Here is a 21,398-nt window from a genome sequence, read left to right as displayed (position 1 = left end):
TTTTAGAAAAATTTCACCAATTCTTGATTTAGATTACTGTTTGAAAAACTGACTTCTTAATATCTCTTCTGAGCTTCTCTATACAGGTCTGAGTATTTCCAGTAAGGAATAAAAAAATAATATATGTCTGTTCTTTTTATTTTATTTTATTTTATTTTATTGCGTGTTAGGTTTTGGGATACATGTGAAGAACATGCAAGATTGTTGCATAGGTACACACATGGCAGTGTGATTTGCTGCCTTCCTCCCCATCACCTATATCTGGCATTTCTCCCCATGCTATCTCTCCTCAACTCCCCACCCCCCACTGTCCCTCCCCTATTTCCCCCCAACAGACCCCAGTATGTGATGCTCCCCTCCCTGTGTCCATGTGTTCTCATTGTTCAACACCCGCCTATGAGTGAGAACATGCGGTGTTTGATTTTCTGTTCTTGTGTCAGTTTGCTGAGAATGATGGTTTCCAGGTTCATCCATGTCCCTACAAAGGACATGAACTCATCGTTTTTGATGGCTGCATAATATTCCATGGTGTATATGTGCTACATTTTCCCTGTCCAGTCTATCATCGATGGGCATTTGGGTTGGTTCCAGGTCTAGGGAAGCATTCTTAGTGCTAAGAGACAATTTTGTGTAAAGGTTAAGAAGATGGAATCAAATCCCAGCTCTGCCTCTGACTCACTGCAAATCTCAGGCAGATTACTTAAAGCTTTCGGTGCCTCAATTTCCTCATCTTTAAAACAGTCACCATAAGAATACAATCCTGAATGGGTTGTCATGATAGCTGAAAACATCTCACTCAGCACAGGGCCTGGCACGCAGTGAGGACTTACAGTAGCTAATAACTCTTCCAATTATATCATAATAACTGCTGACCATCCACAGCAAGCCAGCACAGCCTCCATGTGGTGGTTCTTCCAGCTCTCGCGTGCCGTGGAAAAGGGAACGGGGCGTTCCAGTTAAGACACGATGTGAATCTGAATCTACTGGGCTAGAGAAACATGCACAATGCAGCAAACTTTTAGATAAAGAAATCTTTCAAATAAAACAATTTTGGGCTTATGCCACCACTGCATCACTCAGGAACCTGAAGACCTAAAAAGGCTTAGATGCTTCTCAGCATCTTCTGCCTTGCAGTGTGGCTGCCGCAAAACATAAGGACTACACAGGAGACTCTCTCATCTCAGCGGAGCACATCTATACATCTACACAGAGGGCCCAACTATAAGACCCATTTAGCCTTCTTCCTCATGGAAGAAAACAGGAACTGGGAACTCAAAATCCCAAAACTGGAATGATCACCAATTATTCGGAAAATCTCTGGATTCTCTAAAATCAGCAAAGCACTTTGCGAATTGGGAAGAAAGATAAGCCTGTCCACCATGAGATGGTAGTTTAGTTAGCGAGAAAAACGAAGACGTTTATTAACAACAGTAGTGTCTTTGCAGTGCTAGTATTTGGAATGAGACTGTCACTTGCCCTCACTTTACTTGTTCCTCTCCCACACCACCAGCCCTCTATCCCCCTTCACCCCTCCCTCTCTGCTAGTCTCCCTAAAACTCATGGCAGCACCTAGGTCTAAAGTGCTTCAGAAAGGCTCCAGTGAAGCCAGCATATCTGAGAGGACTCTGGAAGATCCAAACAAGCACGATTGGTAGTAGGGACAGACCACTGTGAAGTGGGGTGCCAGTCCCCGCACTGCCCCAGGGCCACAGGAATGAGGAAGCTGTGTGCAGGCCTGACCAGGAGGATCCCTGAGTGGATCATGAGAGGTTTAGCACTAACCCAGCAGGCACAGGGCTCCGCAGAAGGTCCCAGAACAGGAAGTGAGATGACAGTGGTAGGCACTGCAAATAAGTGGAAGGGCAGAGCACAGAAGTAACTGCAGGAAACAAAACCGAAACCTGACATGCAGCCACACTGCGAGGCAGAAGATGCTGAGAAGCATCTAAGCCTTTTCAGGTCTTCGAGTTCCTGAGTGATACAGTGGTGGCATAAGCCCAAAATCGTTTTATTTGAAAGATTTCTGTATCTAAAAGCTTGCTCATTCTCTCTCATTTTTTTCCTTTTCTTTTTTTGTTTTGTTTTGTTTTGTTTTGTTTTGTTTTGTTTTTGAGACAGTTTCGCTCTTGTTGCCCAGGCTGGAGTGCAGTGGCACAGTCTCGGCTCACTGTAACCTCCGCCTCCCGGGTTCAAGCAGTTCTAGGGCTTCAGCCTACTAAGTAGCTGGGATTACAGGTACACACCACCACACCAGGCTAATTTTCGTATTTTTAGTAGAGATGGGTTTTCACCATGTGACCAGGCTGGAATTCCTGACCTCAGGTGTTCTGCCTGCCTTGGACTCAAAGTGCTGGGATTACAGGTCTAAGCCACCATGTCCAGCCCACTCTTGTTTTTAATAACAGAAGTAAAGCTCACAAGCTATCAAAATATTTCAATCTGTAATTTTTTTGGTCTCGTCACTTCCCATTTTGATGTCTCACTTACCAAGGAGAGAGAAGGTGGAGGCCGGGTTTCCTCAGTCATGAATCACACAGACTCCACACCACGTGGGCACACCAGCCCAAGTGTCATACATCAACACTTCAAAAAAGAAAAGAGAGAGATCCTATCAACCCATCTTAAAAGTAGGTGTGGTCATTGGTTATGAATTCCATGAAGTTCCGTTAATGCCCTGAATGATCAGCATAAGCTGCTTTGCCCATGTAGGTCTTAGAGCAGTGACACGGGGCAGCTTGGCATCACAATTATGCTACCCTATTTTACGATCATGTACACTGATGGATTTGTTTTTTCAAAAAAGAAAAAATCAACATTTAAATGCTGCTAACAGATGAAATAATTCTCATGAAACATCGAAAAGAATCATTATTTCAAACCCATTGAAATTATCTTAAGCACTCTGAAAATTAAATGAAGATTTATTATATGAATGTGTCCATTTCGTGATGATGCTTTCATTCCACTTTTTGGAACACATGGTACCTTACGCAATGCATTTCAAAAACAAGAGATGAAGGCAGTAGTACACACTCTGCTAGAAATTTGAGTTTATATTTTTATTTACAAATTATTAGGTGGCCAATTATGAGGTCTTATAGGAAAAAGAATTATAAATCATGAAAAACAAGCCACTTTACCAAAACTAAGTAAATCCATCCACTTTCTTCATTCAATTTAATATACAAATATTCTGAAAACTTATGTTGTCATTGGAAGGATGACCACAAAACGCCAGCCTCCAGAAACGTGTATGCCAGAAGCTGAAAAAATAGGTGACTTTCCACCGACTGTCCATAAGAGAAATGTGTTCATCATCCGGGAAGGAAGCCTGTGACGTCAAATTCTGCACTTCAGAGCTCGTGCTTTTTTCTGTTCTCATCGTTCATCTAGTTTCTCTTTTTTCTTCCCAGGTGGCAGCCTCTGGCTGCGATAAATGTGAAACTCCCTCACGTTCTTCCTCCCACCCTGATGAAGGGAAAACAGGAGGAGGAACTTCCCAGAACATTCTGGCTATCCCTCTAGCAGTGATTCCCACAAGATCAGCTTCAGTCATGATCCAAGGCCATCTGCCTGCAGAAAATGAACTGAATGACAGCAGTTGGAAATTTATAAAATTTTATACCTACTGAAGTCCCAATTCAGAAGCCATTCAGTTCAGAGGCCAGGAAAGAGGACGAGGTGGCGCTGCCTCTCATGAGGCTCCCTTCCTCCAGTATGGGCCTTTGGTATGTTTGTGGGAAGCAAGGGGTGACCCAGGGCAACACACTGGGAAGTGCCCACACGAGACGCTCCAGCAGCCCAGGCACCCTCACATTGTGCAGCCCGGCCAACCCTCCAGTCACAGCAGAGTCCTTGAAAGTCCATGACATCATCCTTTGGACAGGACAAGAAACAGATGCAAATCCTTGAAGCCAAAAGAGGAGTCGGGGGAAGCACTCAGTCTCAGAAATATTCCTAAGAGTGGCCAATTCCCTTTTCACGACACCAGTAATATCACCTTTGTCTGTGGCAACAAAATATGTCAGTTGAAACTTCTTTACTAAATGGCATGTTTGAATGCACAAGCTTCCTCTCTCCAGCCCTAAAATCTGTTTTACCACAATTATTACTAAAAGTCCTTGTAGTTGTTTAGATCTGAGTTGAAATTTAAGTAATAAGGTTTGACAGATCTACTGGTTACTGCCATGAATAGCTGGCAATTTCTGTAAGTTCCCATGTCTCAGAACTACATTAAAAACAGGGCTGAGAGGTTTCCTGCCTCCTCCAGTGAGGTCACAAATGAGCTGATGTGACCCCTCAGCTGGACAGCCAAGCCACACCTGCAGAATATGGGTCAGTCTCTTAAATGACAAAGAGACAGGGGCCATAAAGAACACTGTAAGAATTAATCGGTGACACAACCGGAGAGCAAATACTACAGGAAGAAGACATCCCTGCTGAATCCAGCACAGGCAGCTGCAGCCTGGACGGCCAGACGGTCCTGGTCCATCCACCAGACTCCAAAACCCAGCCCCTTCCTTGTGGAAAAGCAACACCCGCGGGACAGAACTCTCTTGGCTCAGGGAAAAACACAGCTTCCTACAGAATTTGCTGTCTGAACAGGAAAGCAGTCCCAGCAGCAGGATTCAGGGGTGTCCACCCTAAAGGGTTGTTACTGTGCCTGTGTTTACATCAATGGTGAAAACGATATTTTACCAATCTGGTGCTTTTTGACCAAGTGAGCAATATCAGGACTCCTGAGGGTCAGCCCTTGCCGGGGGAAGACGGGGCGCTCACCAGGATACCCATATGTGCCTGGGAGCATGTACTCAGCAGCAGAAATGACAACAGCAAAGCAGAGGCCTTTATTTGGAGTGGAGCCAAACTAAAGGAACAGACATGCAGGTCCAGAAGCAGAGCCCTCCTGTCCTACCCCAGCAAGGTCATAGATTAGCCAAAGCATCAATCATAAATCACTGACATATCTTCTAGAAAACTGAGAATAAAGTCAAAAGGTAAAGAAACTACAGAGCCCCAGAGGCTCACTCCCGACTGGAAGTTGAAAGTTTTTTAGGCGACATTTAACTACGTATTTAAGAAGAAACTACTTATTTTTTATTAACATATAATTTTCTCTGTTTGACTCAATTCCATATCACCCTTATTCTTTTCTTTTTTAGCTTAGCATACACCTCGGTACAACCAACCTCTGAAATCCCCTGAGTCATCATTTTCAGAGTTCTTCTTCTTAAAAACTGCCACCATGAGCATACATGCACAGAACTATCATGACAACACTTTTGATTTACAAACAGTAACTCTTTCCCAGAAGTTCTGCCCTGTGGCCACCTACACAAGCTCTTCAAATTGTTTCTAAATGAAAGTACATGAAGAAAATTTAATATCAATTATAACTTACTAAATGCCCATCAGCACATGACTTCCTGCTAAAATATGCAATCTTCTCTCTGCCCAACTTACTCAGAATGAGGTAAGATGTAGATTTAAACATTTTGGAGACCAAAGGTGAGCTGAGTGGTAGCCTTTACCTTGCAGATACATGAAAAAAATTAACATGTCAGGGTCAGTCTTATTTTCTTTTCTTTTTTTTTTTTTTTTTTTTTTTTTTTTGAGACAGAGTTTCACTCTTGTTACCCAGGCTGGAGTGCAATGGTGTGATCTCAGCTCACCGGAACCTCCACCTCCTGGGTTCAGGCAATTCTCCTGCCTCAGCCTCCTGAGTAGCTGGGATTACAGGCACACACCACCATGTCTAGCTAATTTTTTGTATTTTTAGTAGAGACGGAGTTTCACCATGTTGACCAGGATGGTCTCGATTTCTTGACCTCATGATCCACCCCCCTCGGCCCCCCAAAGTGCTGGGATTACAGGCGTGAGCCACCACACCCGGCCCAAGGTCAGTCTTAAGAACTGAATTTAGAAACTGTAAAACAGTAAGGTTACACTGGAAATCAAAATGGACAAGACCACCTGGCATCACAAAGTTTAGAGGAGTGATGAAAAGAAACCCTAAAAGATACAGGTTCAAGAAACCTAAGAAGTGCTGTGCCAGCATTTCCCAAAGGCAAGAATTAGACCAGTGACCATAGCATTTAATTGACAGGCCTCTCATCATCAGTCCCTCGGTCAATCACCATGCACAGCACACCACCATGGCCACATATGACGGGTGCTTAGAAGACACAGCAAGAAGCTATTACACCGTCAGGAGCTCTCCATATGATTTTTATGCTATGTAGTTCAATACTATGAACTGGAGGAAAGAGAAGTTACTTCTAGACAGAAGAGTCGAGTAAAGATTTCTGAAAAGGGGAAATGTGATGTGGGCTCTGAGGAATGAGCAGGTGATAAGGAGGATATTAAAAGAGATGGCAAAGTATGTTTTCATGGGTGCATTTCAGGTGAAACAAACAGATGAGGGAGGAACAGCTGAAAGTCATCAGGTATAAGTGAAGAGCCATTTAGGCCAGTACCACGGTAAGTTAAAGCATGAGTTCCTGGTATCACCTCTGGAGTTGGATGCAAACCCCACCATGGAGCCCACCATGATAAGAGTTTGCAGGAGTGCAAACTGAAATACATAGGTGAAAACAAGCGATTCTGCAAAGGTCAAAATCTAGACTGCAAAGCCATGAGAATCACAGACAGAAAGCTGGGCTCATGCTCAAGTCCCTGGAGGAAGACAAGAAAATAAATAGGAGGGTGGATTCCAGGTAGGAGGCCAAGGAGCAGGGAGGGTGGTGTCAGGAGTGTGCGCGAGCAGCCAGCATTGGCTCGCAGGAGCATGTGCCACCAGGACTACCATCAAGGCCACTCTCACGCAAGGGCGAGGACATGAAGGGCTCAAAGGAGCGACTCCAGAGAGCTAAGAGAGGGAAAAGTAGCTGACGCACAGATCATAGGGATTTTAACATGCAAAGGAGATGAGACTTCATCCAAAGGAAGGTAGTCACTGAATGTTCAGTGTCTCTAAATGGAAGAACATGAAGAAGGTTTAATACCAATTATAAATTACTAAGTGCCCATCAGCGCATGACTTTCTGCTAAAATATGCAACCTTCTCCCTGCCCAACTTACTCAGAATGAGGTAAGATGTAGATTTAAACATTATTTTGGAGACCAACGGTGAGCTGAGTGGTAGCCTTTATCCTGCAGACACACGACAGAAATTAACATGCCAGGCCAGTCTTAAGAGCTTACTGAGGAATGAATGTTCTTGAATTTAGGACAATAACTTAAATGATGAAAATCAGAATTTTCTCAGTAGGAATTAAAATACAAAATGCGTAAAGAACATTATGTTTGGAAGTGCTTTCATCCAGTGCCACTGGTGTGACTGAAAGGAACAATCTGGAGGACCCAGCACTCAGAGGTGGGTTGTGAGATGAAAAGCCGTTCACTCTGGCTGTACGCTCTGCAAATTTCTGTCACTCTCCCCAGCCTGGCTGGACAGCCAGGCTTGCAGGAGGTTGTCTCTCACAGCCTCTGTCACTTGCTCCACATAGGTGGCCTTCACAGGAATGTGCTTGGATAAATCAACACTAGACATTTAGGATAACAATGTCCCTTAGAAGAAAGGCGGTCTCTGTGGCTGGGGGTCCTCGGGAGCCTCAGCCACTCAAGAAAGCAAAGTGTGGGTGACAGAAACAGAAATTAAGGCTTTAAAGCAAAAGTAGTAGGGAAGAAAGCAGAGAGAGGGGAAGGGGAAGGAGGAGCAGAAGAAAAGGAAGAGGGGGAAGAAAAATACACCAGAAGTAGCTACAGGGATAATGGGATGCCCCAAAATGGTGCAGCCTTTTGGAAAATATGAAATAATTTATCATTATAAAATGGCCCATTATTGTTTCCTTCAACTTTTGTTAAAATAAATTTTATAGAAAATTGAAAGTTTAAAACATGATGTCATGGGTGACATACAGTAAAATGGTTACTACAGTGAAATAAATTAACATATTTGTCATCTAACATAGTTTTATTTTTAAGATAAGAGCAGCTAAAGTCTACTTATTTCACAAAAGTTCTAAATACCATACAATTTTATTAGCTATGGTTCTCATGCCTGCATTAGATATCTTTGAAGGATACAAACAACAGCAGTATCAGGCTTCAGGTACAAGGGAGGGGAGCCAGTTCCTGGCCATTCGCTTCCACTGCTGCCAGCTGCCCCCACATTCCTGAGCAAATATCCCAGCATTCAAAGAAACAATATGAAAAGGAAAAGGAAAATGCACAAAAGCTTGAGGTGATGAAGAATGTGAAGGATGAAGGCAGCACCAGTCCCGGCCACTCTTACTATCGTCCAGGGAGCAGCTGCGTACCCCTCCCCTTCTCTCCTCTGCCGGCCAGCACTGGCTAGGGTCAGAGGCTGGTACATGGAGCAAGTCCCTTTGGACGCCTGAATATGAGATTGCTGCCCACTGTACATTCAAGACAGCATCAGGACTCAAATGAAAAACAGTGTATTTCTTAAAGACAGACCTCTGGATTGGTTCAATGTCACCACTTAAATTTTGGTTTTTTAGTTTACTTTTTATTAATTTTTTTCCCATAGGTTATTGTTCTGTGGTCTTTGGTTACATAAGTTCTTTGGTGGCGATTTGTAAGATTTTGTTGTAACCATCACCTGGGCAGTATACACTGCAACCTATTTGTCGTCCTTTATCCCTCACACCCTTACCACTCTTTCCTCTGAGTCCCCAAAGGCCATTGTGTAATTCTTATGCCTTTGTAGCCACATAACTTAGCTCCCACTTATGAATAAGGACATATGATGTTTGATTTTCCATTCCTACATTACTTCACTTAGAATAATAGTCTCCAATCTCATCCAGGAATAATTTGTTCCTTTTTATGGCTGAGTAGTATTCCACTATCACTTGTTCATTAGTGGGCATTCGGGTTGGTTACACATTTTTGCAATTGTGAACTATGCTCCTATAAACATGCGTGTGCAAGTATCTTTTTCATATAAAGGCTTATTTTCCTTTAGATATATACCCAGTAGTTTCACCACCTAAATTTTGAATAGCATTTGACATTATGATCTCTAAATGCTGACAGCAGAGTTAGTAAGAGATGGGATATAGTGGGTCCAGCAATTTTCTTTCTTAAGGATGTTTCTTTGCATCTAGGTTTGCCTGTGCCAGCCTGAATACAGAACCTGTGCAGAATCCCAGCCAAGCTCTGCACAGACAAACAGGTTCTGAATGAATTGGTGTCTCTAACAGGGACAGCATTGATGCAAACAACCAGAGCTTTAGAAAGTTAGAGACCTTCTACACAAAATATGGAACACAACCAATGTACAGAGAAAAACACACACACACACATTTATAAGCAGATTTTTACAGATGTAAAATGCAATAATATTGTATTCCAATAAGCAAGAGAAATGGCCTTCCTTTCCACATTAGCTTGTAAGTCCAATCAGAGACATTTTTTCCACATCCCAATTTAGTACACTGGATCCTGTGCTGAATGACATGTATAACACCAACATGCCACGGAAGGTCTCTGCCCTCAAGGAATTCAGCCTTTGGAATTGCTTTTCCCCAAATCAAAAACCATCCTATTAGTAACCAGCTAGTTATTTCATCTAGAAGTAATTCCACATATTTATCAAGAACATTTAATAATGAATCCCTTGGGTAAATAGCTCACATCCCTTGGGGGAAAAAAGTGTCAGATGTTGAGATTCCCCTTCATTGAGACTCTGCCTCTCATAACGCCAAAGCAAGGACACCTGGAGACCAATCCCAAAGGTCAAGGCCTCATGGACAGTAAGTCCCCTCGTGATGACATATGACCTCACACCTGGGTCATTTAACCATGCGAACATCTGGCTCTGGGACTGGCAGCGGCAAATTCTACTTCCCCATACAGAGGAGCAGGCATTTCTACACGTTGTATCCAAAGAGTAAGATGGCATGAGAGAGAAATACACTTCCCATGTGGAGCCCTCATGCCCAGATCCAGCCTGAGACCCCTCTCTCCGTCAGACAAGAGTCACTGCGAATGCAATGATCTAGAAACATTCAACACAGCTCAGACCTGAAGAAAAAGAATACAGTAACAGGGGATTTCGTTTCTCAAAGCATTGACTAATCCTAACAATAGTTTGGAAGGAAGAAACCCAATTGTTTTCCATTTTGTCTTCAGGCAGTTTATCCTTTGGTGAATATTTAAAGCTAGTAGAAATAGCTGGCCCTCGGTACTGCCTCAGTAACCAAAATACAGCTGGAGTAAACACTTCCTATTCCATTACTCCCACGTAAGACAATGATGTGTTCTGAGCTGCAGAAAGGCATGGGGGCTGAGGGGAAGAAAGAGAGGTGCAAAAATGACTTCTTTATTAAAGCAAACAGGTTGCCAAAAACGAAACAAGTGCTCAAAATGAGCAATTTCTGTTATTGCCTCTATAAGGACATCAGGGTCTCAGAATAGTGACTACTTTCTTATTACAGCCACCATGTGCCAGGTTTTCAAAGGGCAAGCTCACTGTTCATGCAGGCAATTTGGAAGCGCTGGCACAAGTGGTTAATTTGCATGGACAACTGGCCTCTGGGTTTCCATTCTGACAGCTAAATTGATCAATCCTTTGTAGAGGAAAATCTCAGAACCTAGGAAAAAAGGGTGTCTGAGACCCTTTGAAAGATGGAGTCTCTCAATTCCTACTTCTTCAGAATTACACATCCATAAGACTTCCTCTGTAAGCAGTAGTTTGCCCACACAAAGAACACTCAGGATTTAACTCTAGATCTAAATTTAAGATTTAATTCTAATATTAGGATTTAACTCTTCAAAAAAATTACTTAACTACTCTTGTTACTTAACTGTCCCTGTTAAAACATTAAAAAGGCGGGGCTGGGTTCTTATATCAGCCCTCTGGTCATTACATAAAAAGTGAAATGCCTGCCACAGATTAAACCACATCTGGCACCAAACCTTCCGCAGAAAAAAAGCTGAGCTGAGGCAGACAGGTCTGCTGAGAAATATGAAAACAGAGAGGGCCCCATTTATCCCATAAAAGTTGGTTAACTGTGAAATCCACAATGAATTTTTAGTGAAATGGCCATTGGTTAAATCATTCAGAAAAATATTTTCCTAAAAACAGAACGGGCAGTAGATTTTTAGAAGTTTCTAGCTACAAACTCAGAAAAGAGAAATGAAAAGATGTGCTCCTTCAACTCAGTAATGGAAACATTAGTACAAACCTGGAAGCCAATCCAACGTGCCTACTGGGCTCTCCGTGATGACACTTATTTTAGATGCCTAAACCCTAGTGTCACTGTTTTACGTGGTATACAATGATGTGGGCCAAGCCAACTGTGTTTTGCCTTGCCTTGGAAGACCAACTCGGATGCTCTATTCTGGCTAAACCTAGTGAATGCTCTGGAGTCATTTCAGAATGTTCGCATTATCAAACCACGCAAGAAGACTCTTAAATCCGTCTGAATCAGTCCCAGTGACCTGCTGGGTCTTTCCTTGTCCAAGGTGGACACCAAGGCCTAAAGAAGAAAAAAGCATCTCATTTTCTCATTATGGCATGCAGGCAAGTTGCTCAGGAACATGAATCATTCCACCTAAACATTTGTTTCATATTTTATAGAGGACTTAACACTATGTGAATCTCCGGGTGTGTTGCATAACCAAAAATCTAATTCTGTTCTATTTGTTATCCACTCAAGATAAATTAGTGATTAAAAATGAGAAATAAGCTACAACACAACAAACCAGATGGTGCCTTACCTTCCCATAAACACTGCTGTGTTCGGAGTGTTTACACATGTAGGGGAATGTAATGACATGTTTTTTTTTTTATATTTGGCAATGAGTCATGTCACCCATTTTAGTACAAACTGTCCTGAAACTTCCTCCCAAATGAAGACACAGAGCAGTTTCACTAATATGTGAAAGCAGCCATGCCAGCTGCCTTTGATTAGTCATGATGCCTCTCCGCCCACGCTGCATCTAAGAGACAACCTGGTGCAGTCAGACACCCAAACAGAACCAGAAGGTCGGCACGTCCTGAGGTCAACCTGCTGGGGAAGCGGATGCACCTTTGGAGGGGCCAGGATGCTCCTTCCCTTTGCTTCCCAACACATACCCTTACAAATTCAACCCAGGAACTTGATTTAACAGGGTCCTCTCTACTTTTGACACTCTCCCCAACCTTGCTGAGCTATCCTGTGGATCTAACATACAGAGTTGGAAGAGGAACCATGAATAATCTCAGGGAAGTTCTAAGTTAACCAATTAGTAAAGGAACCAGAGTCCATCCCAACTGCCAACATTCAATAGAAGTCCACTCTGTGGAACCAAATGGGAAGGAAACAAGACCAGTCTGAAATGCAAACCATGTTTGACAAAACAGTGTGTCATGATTTTACACTCACAGTGCTTAGAGCTTTGCCTGACACGTGGTAAACCCCTAGCTGGGAGCGAGCCCCGCCCCTTCTGCCTACCCCAGTAACGGAATTGAGGCATCTGTTAAGACAACTTCTTCCCTCCCTTTGCGGAATGAACAGTATTAAACTGACTGCTCTGCTGGTATTAGTCTGTTTTTTGGTTTTGATTTGCTGAGCCATTGAGACAGTAACACCTCTTCTTGTGTACCTGTGAAGTTTATTTAGGAACCTAATTCCAAATCTCTGTCATTCTTGTTCTTTAGATTTTATCTTACTGGCTTGACTTCATCACTGAAGCCATTCAACCTAGCAGCCCTTCCTAATGGCTCTCTGAAATCCAGGTGGCCCTGACATCCCAGTGTAAAGTAGTTGCCTGTCCTCTGGGACCGTGACGCCTGATGCTGGCTTGCCTGCTTCTCCTATCACCTTCCGTTGTTTACTTCTCTGCCTTCTGGTCAAGGGTTGGCATCTGTCTTGGTCAGCTGACTTCGCATCCCCAAGGACAGGCCTAAGTAAATGAGCATATTCAAGAACAACAGTTTGGTTGGTGGGAATGTAAATTAGTTCAACCATTACGGAAGACAGAGTGGTGATTTCTCAAAGACCTAGAGGCAGAAATACCATTTGACACAGCAATCATTACTGTGTATATATTCAAAGGAATATCTATCATTGTTATAAAGATACACACACCAGTATGTTCATTGCAGCACTATTCACAATAGAAAAACATGGAATCGACCTAAGTGCCCATCAGTGATAGACTGGATAAAGAAAATGCGGTATGTGTACATCATGGAATACTATGCAGCCATAAAAAGGCGGGAGATAATGTCCTCTGCAGGGATATGAAGTTGGAAGCCATTATCCTCAGCCAACTAATACAAAAACAGAAAACCAAACACCACATGTTCTCACTTACAAGTGGTAACTCAACAATCAGAACACGTAGATATATGGGCTGGGGGTGGCAGGGACAACACACACTGGGGCTGTTGAGAGCATGGGGAAGGGAGAGCATGAGGAAGAACAGCTAATGGATGCTGGGCTTAATACTTAGATGATGGGCAGCAAACAACCGTAACACACGTTTATGTCTTCAACAAACCTGCACATCCTGCACATGTACCCTGGCACTTGAAGAAAAAAAAAAAAGAAAACAGTTTGATGAAAATTTCTCACTTCTATCTCAGAGTGTGTGTAAATATTAACAGACCAGGGGCATATCACTAAAGTTTACTTTAACATCAATTAAAATCACCCAAATGACCTGAGCCTCCCTCAGGTCTAGAAGATACCACACAACCAGAAGATGCCCGGGTGACATGTGGCAGCTAGCAGTGAACAGGAGCCCCTTTCTTACAAGTGACTAGAGAAAACCACAGCTTCCTCATCCAGAGACCCTAGGCCTACCTTGATCCCATCTTTGCTCAAAATAAATTCTCTTTTCACTCCTCCTTAGGAGGTTTTCTATTCTCAGAAGCACCTTTCCATGCTATTTATAGACTAAGTCCCCCTGTTTTACATAACAATGACTGTCCATCCTGTGCATGCTCATAAAGGCTCAACTTTGCACAGACTCTTCTGTGCAAACAACCCGATGTCTCCCCTCTTCCTGTCCATTAAGCTGAGCCCCCTATACCAGGATCCTCCTGCAGACCCCCTCAGGGAAGCTGTCTCCACTGCCCTTCGGAACCACTCTCAACCTCAGAGACATCTCCAGAAGGGGAGGGTTGCTCATGAACACAGTCAAGCAGGGAGAAAGAGGCCAACCCAGTGGCCAACAAGGATGACAAAGGAAAATAGTTTCCCCTTAGAAATATAAACATTATCTTTGTAAATGTCGTGCTTTTACTGATAATCCCCTTAGTAAGCACACTTTTCATAGATATCAAGCCACTTGCTAAGTAGAAAGTGTTCCAGTGTCTGAAATTAATGATGTTTGGATCACCAGGAGCATTCTGTAGTCACTGATCAAAACAGTCCTCACTTTTGCCGTCTGGATTCCCATTCTTCTTCTATAATCATAGGCTCCAGGCTCCTTCACACGTCCAATGACCTGAAAGCATCTGAGCCCTCACTGCTGCCTGTCACCCTCACACCCCTCTCCACTCACCCAGCTGTCCCCTCTTCCCAGCCAGCCACAGAGAAAAGTTTGAAGGTGCTTTCTTCTCACTGCCCAGTTTTCTATTTTACACAAGGCTTTAGAAAACACATATGTGCTCTGGCTAAAATAAAAATGAAATTATAATGTTATCCACCACATCAAAAAAAAAAAAAAAACTTAAAATACTTTTAGTTAAGTCAGCACCAGAAAATCAGTATGTCCTTAGCAGCATTTTGTACTTGAACTTCAAAATGTGTGTTTTAACCTCAACTTTATCACATGTAGTACTTGGTTAGTTAACACTTAGAAATCTCATCAACCACTTTTTAAGTCTGTGGATGGGAGGGTATTTCGTAAGAGAAATAAGCCTAATAATTGAATACAGAGCTTTAAAAAGATATACTTGTATAACTCTGAATGGAACAAAGGAATGATACAGAAATAAAGTCAAACTACAGCAGTTCAAAGACCTATCCTTGCTTTGTGATTTCTTTTTCTAATAATATAGACTCAAGAGTTAAAGAGGCTGTTGTCAGTTACGCCTGTCATCCATATCCTCTCTCAGACCAGAAGACATTTAGCCACTCAGCTGCGTGCTAATATAAAATCTATCTCTCTCTGCTCACACGTCCCATCAGAGAAACCATCTAATCATGAACCATCCTAACAGTGCAGCAGCCACTGTAAACGCTGGGGAAATTAAACAATAAACAAGACTCATTCAGATGGAAAGCTGGCAGCATTGTGGGGGAAATAATAGACCCCTCATTAGACTGGGAACAAAATGCCTTGCCCTGTGTGCCCATTCCTGCTTCTCTTCTTCAGGGTGCACTGGAAGCAGCGGCATGGCTATTCATTATCCACTGACAATCTCATAGGTTGTGCCCCTTTCCTAAATATTGTAAAAGAGCTAGAGTCAGAAAAGTGGCATGAAATGTTGGTGGCAGCTGCTTATCTCAAAGACTTCCAAGGTAAACCACCAAGCCATAATTTGATGCAATAATTTGGTGTTTATTGCTATTCCTTGATAAACTACTCCCAATCCCTTCAAATTAGGTTTCCCCTATTTTCATATTCTGGAGCTCACAGAGTTCTTCTACCAGTAACTAAGAAGATGCAAATTGATCATAACCTCCCTGAAATGAAAATGAGGAGGGTAAGAAATGGCCCAGGTTTCTTGATTCCCTCTGCTGTGAACCTGGGGTCATGCTGCGTTCCCCATCATCTTTCCTGCATGACTAAGGATGGCAAACAGTAACTCTCCTTAGCAGACAAGTCAACCTACCCAGCATGGAGAAAAGGTGAGTAAGGACTGTGATTCTACCTAAGCCACCTGGTAAAAAAGGAGGAAAAAATAATCATGAAGGAAATCTGAATAATTAAAAGGCATTAGCCCTACACTTAGACCACCCAATGTTACATAATAAACTCTGTCAGTAGAAAAAGACTCTCTTTCACCCATTTCCCTCACCTTTTCCACCAGATTTCTTCCACTGTCATCCCTACAGCTCACAACTGGCCCTTCAATGTCTCCTAATGCTGAGGACAGACCATTAAAGAAAGGAAGGGCAGAGAAATGAAAATGACATGGCTTTGTTCTTCAAAAACATTCACTCCAGAAGCTGTCACTGCCCAAGAGACATCTTTGTTCTGGCTCAGATGACCAGAGGGAGGCCCCTTCTCCTCAGTTCCAATTTGCTTTGACAGACATGTGGCTATGAAGCAGTGGTTTGCTTCCTGGAGCTGAAGCTGCACTGGAATTCCAAAGCTGCCCTTGCCCTGTCAACAGAAGTCAACAGCTTGAAGAGGAACGGCTACGGAGTCCCAGCCAGCGCCCCCTTACACCTGACAACACACACTCTCCCAGGCAAGATGCATCCCATCTCAATGGCTCCAGCCTTGCCCCTAATTTCTCCCATCAGGGCAAACAGGTTGGCATCTTGTTTTGGCAAGAAGCATGAAGGCCATGTGGAAATGAAAGTCAAGGTGAGCCCCCACAAATACAGCTGCATTCTTTAACCCAGACCAAACAAACTTTCTTATAGCTTCCAGCCACACTCTCCCCAAACAAAATTTTAAAAGAAAAACTGAGATGCAGTGCTCACTTATAAAATAAGAAGAACCTTAGTTTCCTCACCCAGCTTCTTACCTAAGAAGCTGTTTATTGCAAAGGCTCCAAAGTCACTCTTCTCCTCCAGGTCCATGAAAAAGCAGTGAAGCCCAAGGACGATAATGCCGTTGGGAGGGCAGGCAAAAAAGCTGTAAGGCTCCCAAAGGGATCTAATTCATCATCCAGGAGGAAGGACTCTTCTGAGACGTACCTCAGAGCGAAAAGCCTGTCAAATGACTCAATGCCACCAGACTCTAACCTGCCACAAGAAATGCTGCAAACCACCACAGATACTTACTGCCATGGACAGAAAATCCTGCTTCATTATCCTAAGTCCAAATATCTACTTGATATCTGCAGCATTGAAAGTACAAAAGGAGTCAGATCAGTCTAGATGTTACTTCTTTTACATAGTAACTGAGATTCATGAAAGAAAAATACAGTTGGTCCTCATTATCCACGGATTCCATATCTGCAAATTCACCTGCTAGCTAAAATGTATTTGCAACCTCAGCATCAAGACTTGAGGCACTTCCCAGTCATTCATGGACATGAGCAGTGAAAATCTGAATCTCCTGACACATGCACTCCCAGCCGAGTTCTGACAACGTAGTCCTATGCCTTCGTTTCAGCTCTCATACTGAAAATAAGTGCCACATGCTCTATTTAGTGCCACATTTTTTGCACTTTTGTGATTTTTGTTGGTGATTTGTCTGTTTAAAATGGTGCTAAGCATCGGGCTGCAGAACTGCCTAGTATTACTGAGTGCAGGAAGGCTGTGATGTGCCCTATGGAGAAAATGCATGTGTCAGATAAGCCTTGTTCAGGCATCAATTTTAGGGCTATTGACCATAAGTTCAACGTTAATGAACCAACTGCATATATCCAATAAGTTGTCTTTAACAAAAATGCACTTGAAACAAGATTATTTATTGACCAGTTGACAAAAATATTGTGACCCGAGGTTCACAGGAACCTAGCCCTGTATTTCCCCTAGGAGCAGTGGTTCAGGATTTGCTAATTCAGTGTTTGCAGCAACTTTATAGAGCATAATTACCACATGTTCTCAAGGATACAGAGAATAGACTTAAAATATCAAAGGACATGAGCAAGAGATATAATACCCTGATGGTGTTCCCCAGCCTGACAAGGGAACATCACAGGCAGACCTGAAGGACTGTGTAAGTAGAGCACAGATCACTCAGAAGAGTAACCAGCTTCATAGAGGGAAATCCAGGGCAAGCTACCTACTCACTCCTGAAAGCAAAGTACTAGCCCTCTTGCTTCAGAGAAGCACAGAACTCATCTTACTAACTGCAAGCTGGAGCCACTGGTGCCTGGCTTTCTGGCACTAACCACCTTGGGCAGAGACTTTTCTGAACTCATCCTAGAGTGAAAAACAGACCCTGCAGAACAGAATTCTGTACCATGGACGGGCATCAGGGATGACAGGATGGTGGCCAAGGTCACGTGCTGAACGGAGGAAGGAGGCTCTGGCAGTGGTTCATGGGACTCTTTACTGCTCTCATTACATAATGTGAACCAGACCCTCACCTTCTCATCAGATAATGATCTTTGCTCTCCAGACTTAAGGGGTGATTAAAATCTGAAGAGTTGATTGTGTCTCATTACACTTGTGATAATATATTCCTGATGACCAAGGCTAACTGAGGCTATTAACTTGAACCTTCAAATACCAACACAGTCATAAGTGGTCCCTTTGACATATTCACATCTGTTATGTGTTGAACTGAAAAAGGTTTTCTGGCTACAAAATTGTATAAAGGAGAAAAAGTTAAACCAGTACAGAACAACCAGTGCTGTCTTTTCCAATCCAGGAAAGCATCTTAATTCAATTGAATGACTTTTAGTACACTGAGATCTTTAACGTAAAAACAAAACAAAAAAGCAAAGCAATTCATAAACATCACAGCATAAAAAAGTCCCAAGCCCTCACTTTCTTGCTTCCTGATAGCCTGAAGCTCTTCTCCTCTAGCAGTGTTTCCCTCTGTATTGTGATCTCAAGAACTATAACCACTACCTTTTGGGATGAAAATGGCTTCCTTTTAAACCATTTTCCTCTTTTTATGATGAAAAGGAAATTTGAGTATCTTTCTTTCTCTACCTCCATTTCTATATTACCAGTTTTCCAAAGTAAGTGAACAAAACTAAGAGAACTAGATTAAGAAGATGCACTAATAAAGGGATGCATGTACTATTTTGTAAATCCTGGAAGACTAATTTCTGTCATCATCACAAAAAAAATCTAAGTTGGTAGGCTCCATAAATGGATTCGTGAAGAAAATCAATAATTTATGAGTGATAAACCAAACTCAAGAGTTATAAATAGGATTCAGGTACCAGAATTTTCATTCTGTCAGCATCAGATGGGGCTTTGACCAGCCCAGTCCCTGAGGCTGAGTGGATTGTAGGCTAAGGGCACCTCTCCCAGAGTTTCCTGCTCAGTTAGCATATTGCAGTTTATTTCTAGAGAAAGCATCAGGACTGGGAAGCAGCATGTCAATATGAACGGGTCAGAACAGAGAAGGGTTTCAAACTGCAATCAAGCAATCCTGTAATAAGAATTTGTGATAATTATTTAAAAATGACTATTCCATTTTACTTTTCATCTGAATCAGGCTCTAAAAATCCCCCAATCTCTCAGAATATTAGAAGCTAAAATAAGGATGTGTGTATAAATAAATAAACTGAGCCTTTAAAGAGAGCTGGTGACCACAGAAAAGAAGGCTTAAGCCCCACTAAAATTTGGAACTGAAAAGCAGAGAAATGGCTACTGTTTGACTAAAACTTACAGAAGACCCTTCTTCTTCTTCCTGGAAGCAGGAGTGGGTCAGCAGGGGACACATTACTGGAGAGCGTCAAATGCACAAAGCACTGAGAGGAGAAAGGGATCAAAAGAGTTTCAGGACAATCCAGAGGAGGTGCTTAAAAAGCATCAAGCCTCTGCCAAAGACAGAAAGAGCCAGCTCTTTGTTTCAAAGAGGCCTGCAGCTATAGGACTTAGATTGGGGCATAAATTCCAATTAAAGTAAATCTTTCTAGATTCCCTGAAGAATTTCCACTCACCAGCTTCATCTTTTGGCAAGGCTGGAGCTCCTTGCTACATAGCTCGACACAGAGCTGCCCTGTCTCTGGCCATGCCAAGGAGGAAACTGTGTAGCAGCCACACTCTCCCTACATGGAAGATTTATCCTCTTCTGCAACTGGCTGCTTCTGTTAAGACAAGCAGCAGGCTCTGGGTACAGATGAGCATCAGGATTTGACCAGGGAAGAGGAAGGAGAACAGGACGCAGAGAACAAAACACGACAAAACAGGAAAATTAAAAACTCTAACCTTCAAGCGATTTCAAGGAGAAAACAGAGGAAAAAGGACAAATGGAAAAAAGGATGGCTTCTTTGAGCAGGCAGAGCACAATTAAGGACACCTGTGATTTTAGGAGCTAACACAAAGCAGATGTGTCATGGTCTCAGACTCCCTTCCCTTCAGCCCAGTCCTCATGCAGCCTAACCGGACCCCAAACCACAAAGGGGCTGAAGGAGAAAAGGGAGGTCTAAGTCAGCCCAGCTGCAATAACAAAGGCAGAAGGCTGGAACCACAAAAGCTTTTAAAAATAAACACTGTGATTCAAGGCAAGGGGTGGGGAAACCCAGCACTGGGGGAAACTTCAAGAAGCACGGTCTCTCAGCAGACATCATTTTTTTAAAAACCATTTGGAAATTGCCATTCAATGAGGTGTTTAAATGACAACAGAGAGGCTGCCTTACCTAAGTAGAATAGGATCAAACAGAGAGATCAGAAGCACCCTACCCCGCTCAGACTGTTCTACAAAGCAACTAAACTTGCCTTTCATCTCTCCAGGAACGCTTTCTCCATCATGAATATAACTCAAAGCCTCCAGGACACTGCAAGCATCTGGAGTTTTCATACTCTTATCCCCCCCACACACATTCTAGATTGTGCCTCGCAAATTAGCCCAAATATGTATCTATTTCAGAGCTTTTAGGAAGATAATTGGTCTCCCTGTTTGTACTAACAACTGCTGTTTCTAAATTCAACCTCTGAATGTACAAACTATGGCCCAGAACTTCTTAGGATACTTAAAAGACAGAGAAGAACATGTGGTGAACCTACAACACACTAACCCTCCTTGAAGAGGGCTTCTCAAAAGCTCCCCAGAGGAGTAGAAATTACACATGATCTAAGTTCAGATCCGGTCACCAGTTTCTACCTGTGCAGAGTGGATATGTATTTCTGTTGTTTTCTGGTTTTCATAAAACTTTTCTCAGTTTCTTCTTCTGTAAAGGAGTGGTAACAGAAACCAGGCTGCAAGTAAACGTTGAGGTTTCAACAATGTGCATACCAAGTTCCTCACTCAAAATTGCTCTTAAACCTTCAATATTATTATTATCGTAACAAACGGCTGATGGTCAAGAATGTTGGAATGGTCTACTCTATGAGCTGCCATCCATGACTTCACCTATCTGTGCTTCCTTGCTTAATATAAAAAATGAGGTATGTTAGATTAATTGCTTTAAGGCCCATTTGAGGACTAACAAATCTAGTTGCCCGAGTATTTGATTTCTTCCTCTGTATTTTGGAACTGTAAGCATTCATCCTATTGCTATTAGCAACACTTTTTTCCCCTCCAAACTTTTCAAAAGAAGAAAAATTAAATACATTGATTTGATGCTTTTTGGGGCTACATGTCTTGAAAGGGTCCCAGGACAAGATATATTAATATGAGGTACA

At 42.6% G+C, this 21,398-nt stretch overlaps 1 protein-coding gene across 4 annotated transcripts in view; it reads right to left on the bottom strand.

Annotated features, from left to right (window-relative positions):
* SEMA5A (semaphorin 5A) overlaps positions 1 to 21,398 on the bottom strand; it is a 505,914-nt gene that overhangs the window by 392,134 nt on the left and 92,382 nt on the right. For 3 of the 4 annotated variants that reach the window (XM_074387337.1, XM_003932501.4, XM_074387336.1), the window contains exon 2: positions 2,488 to 2,583. The exons of the other annotated variant lie outside the window; for it this stretch is intronic. The gene's annotated coding sequence lies outside the window, so the exon portion shown is untranslated. The remainder of the gene's footprint in view (positions 1 to 2,487; positions 2,584 to 21,398) is intronic. 4 annotated transcript variants of the gene reach the window in all.

This window comes from Saimiri boliviensis, chromosome 1 (genome assembly GCF_048565385.1).
Source record: "Saimiri boliviensis isolate mSaiBol1 chromosome 1, mSaiBol1.pri, whole genome shotgun sequence".
NCBI lineage: Eukaryota > Metazoa > Chordata > Mammalia > Primates > Cebidae > Saimiri > Saimiri boliviensis.
This window is presented reverse-complemented; position numbering and strand designations above follow the sequence as displayed.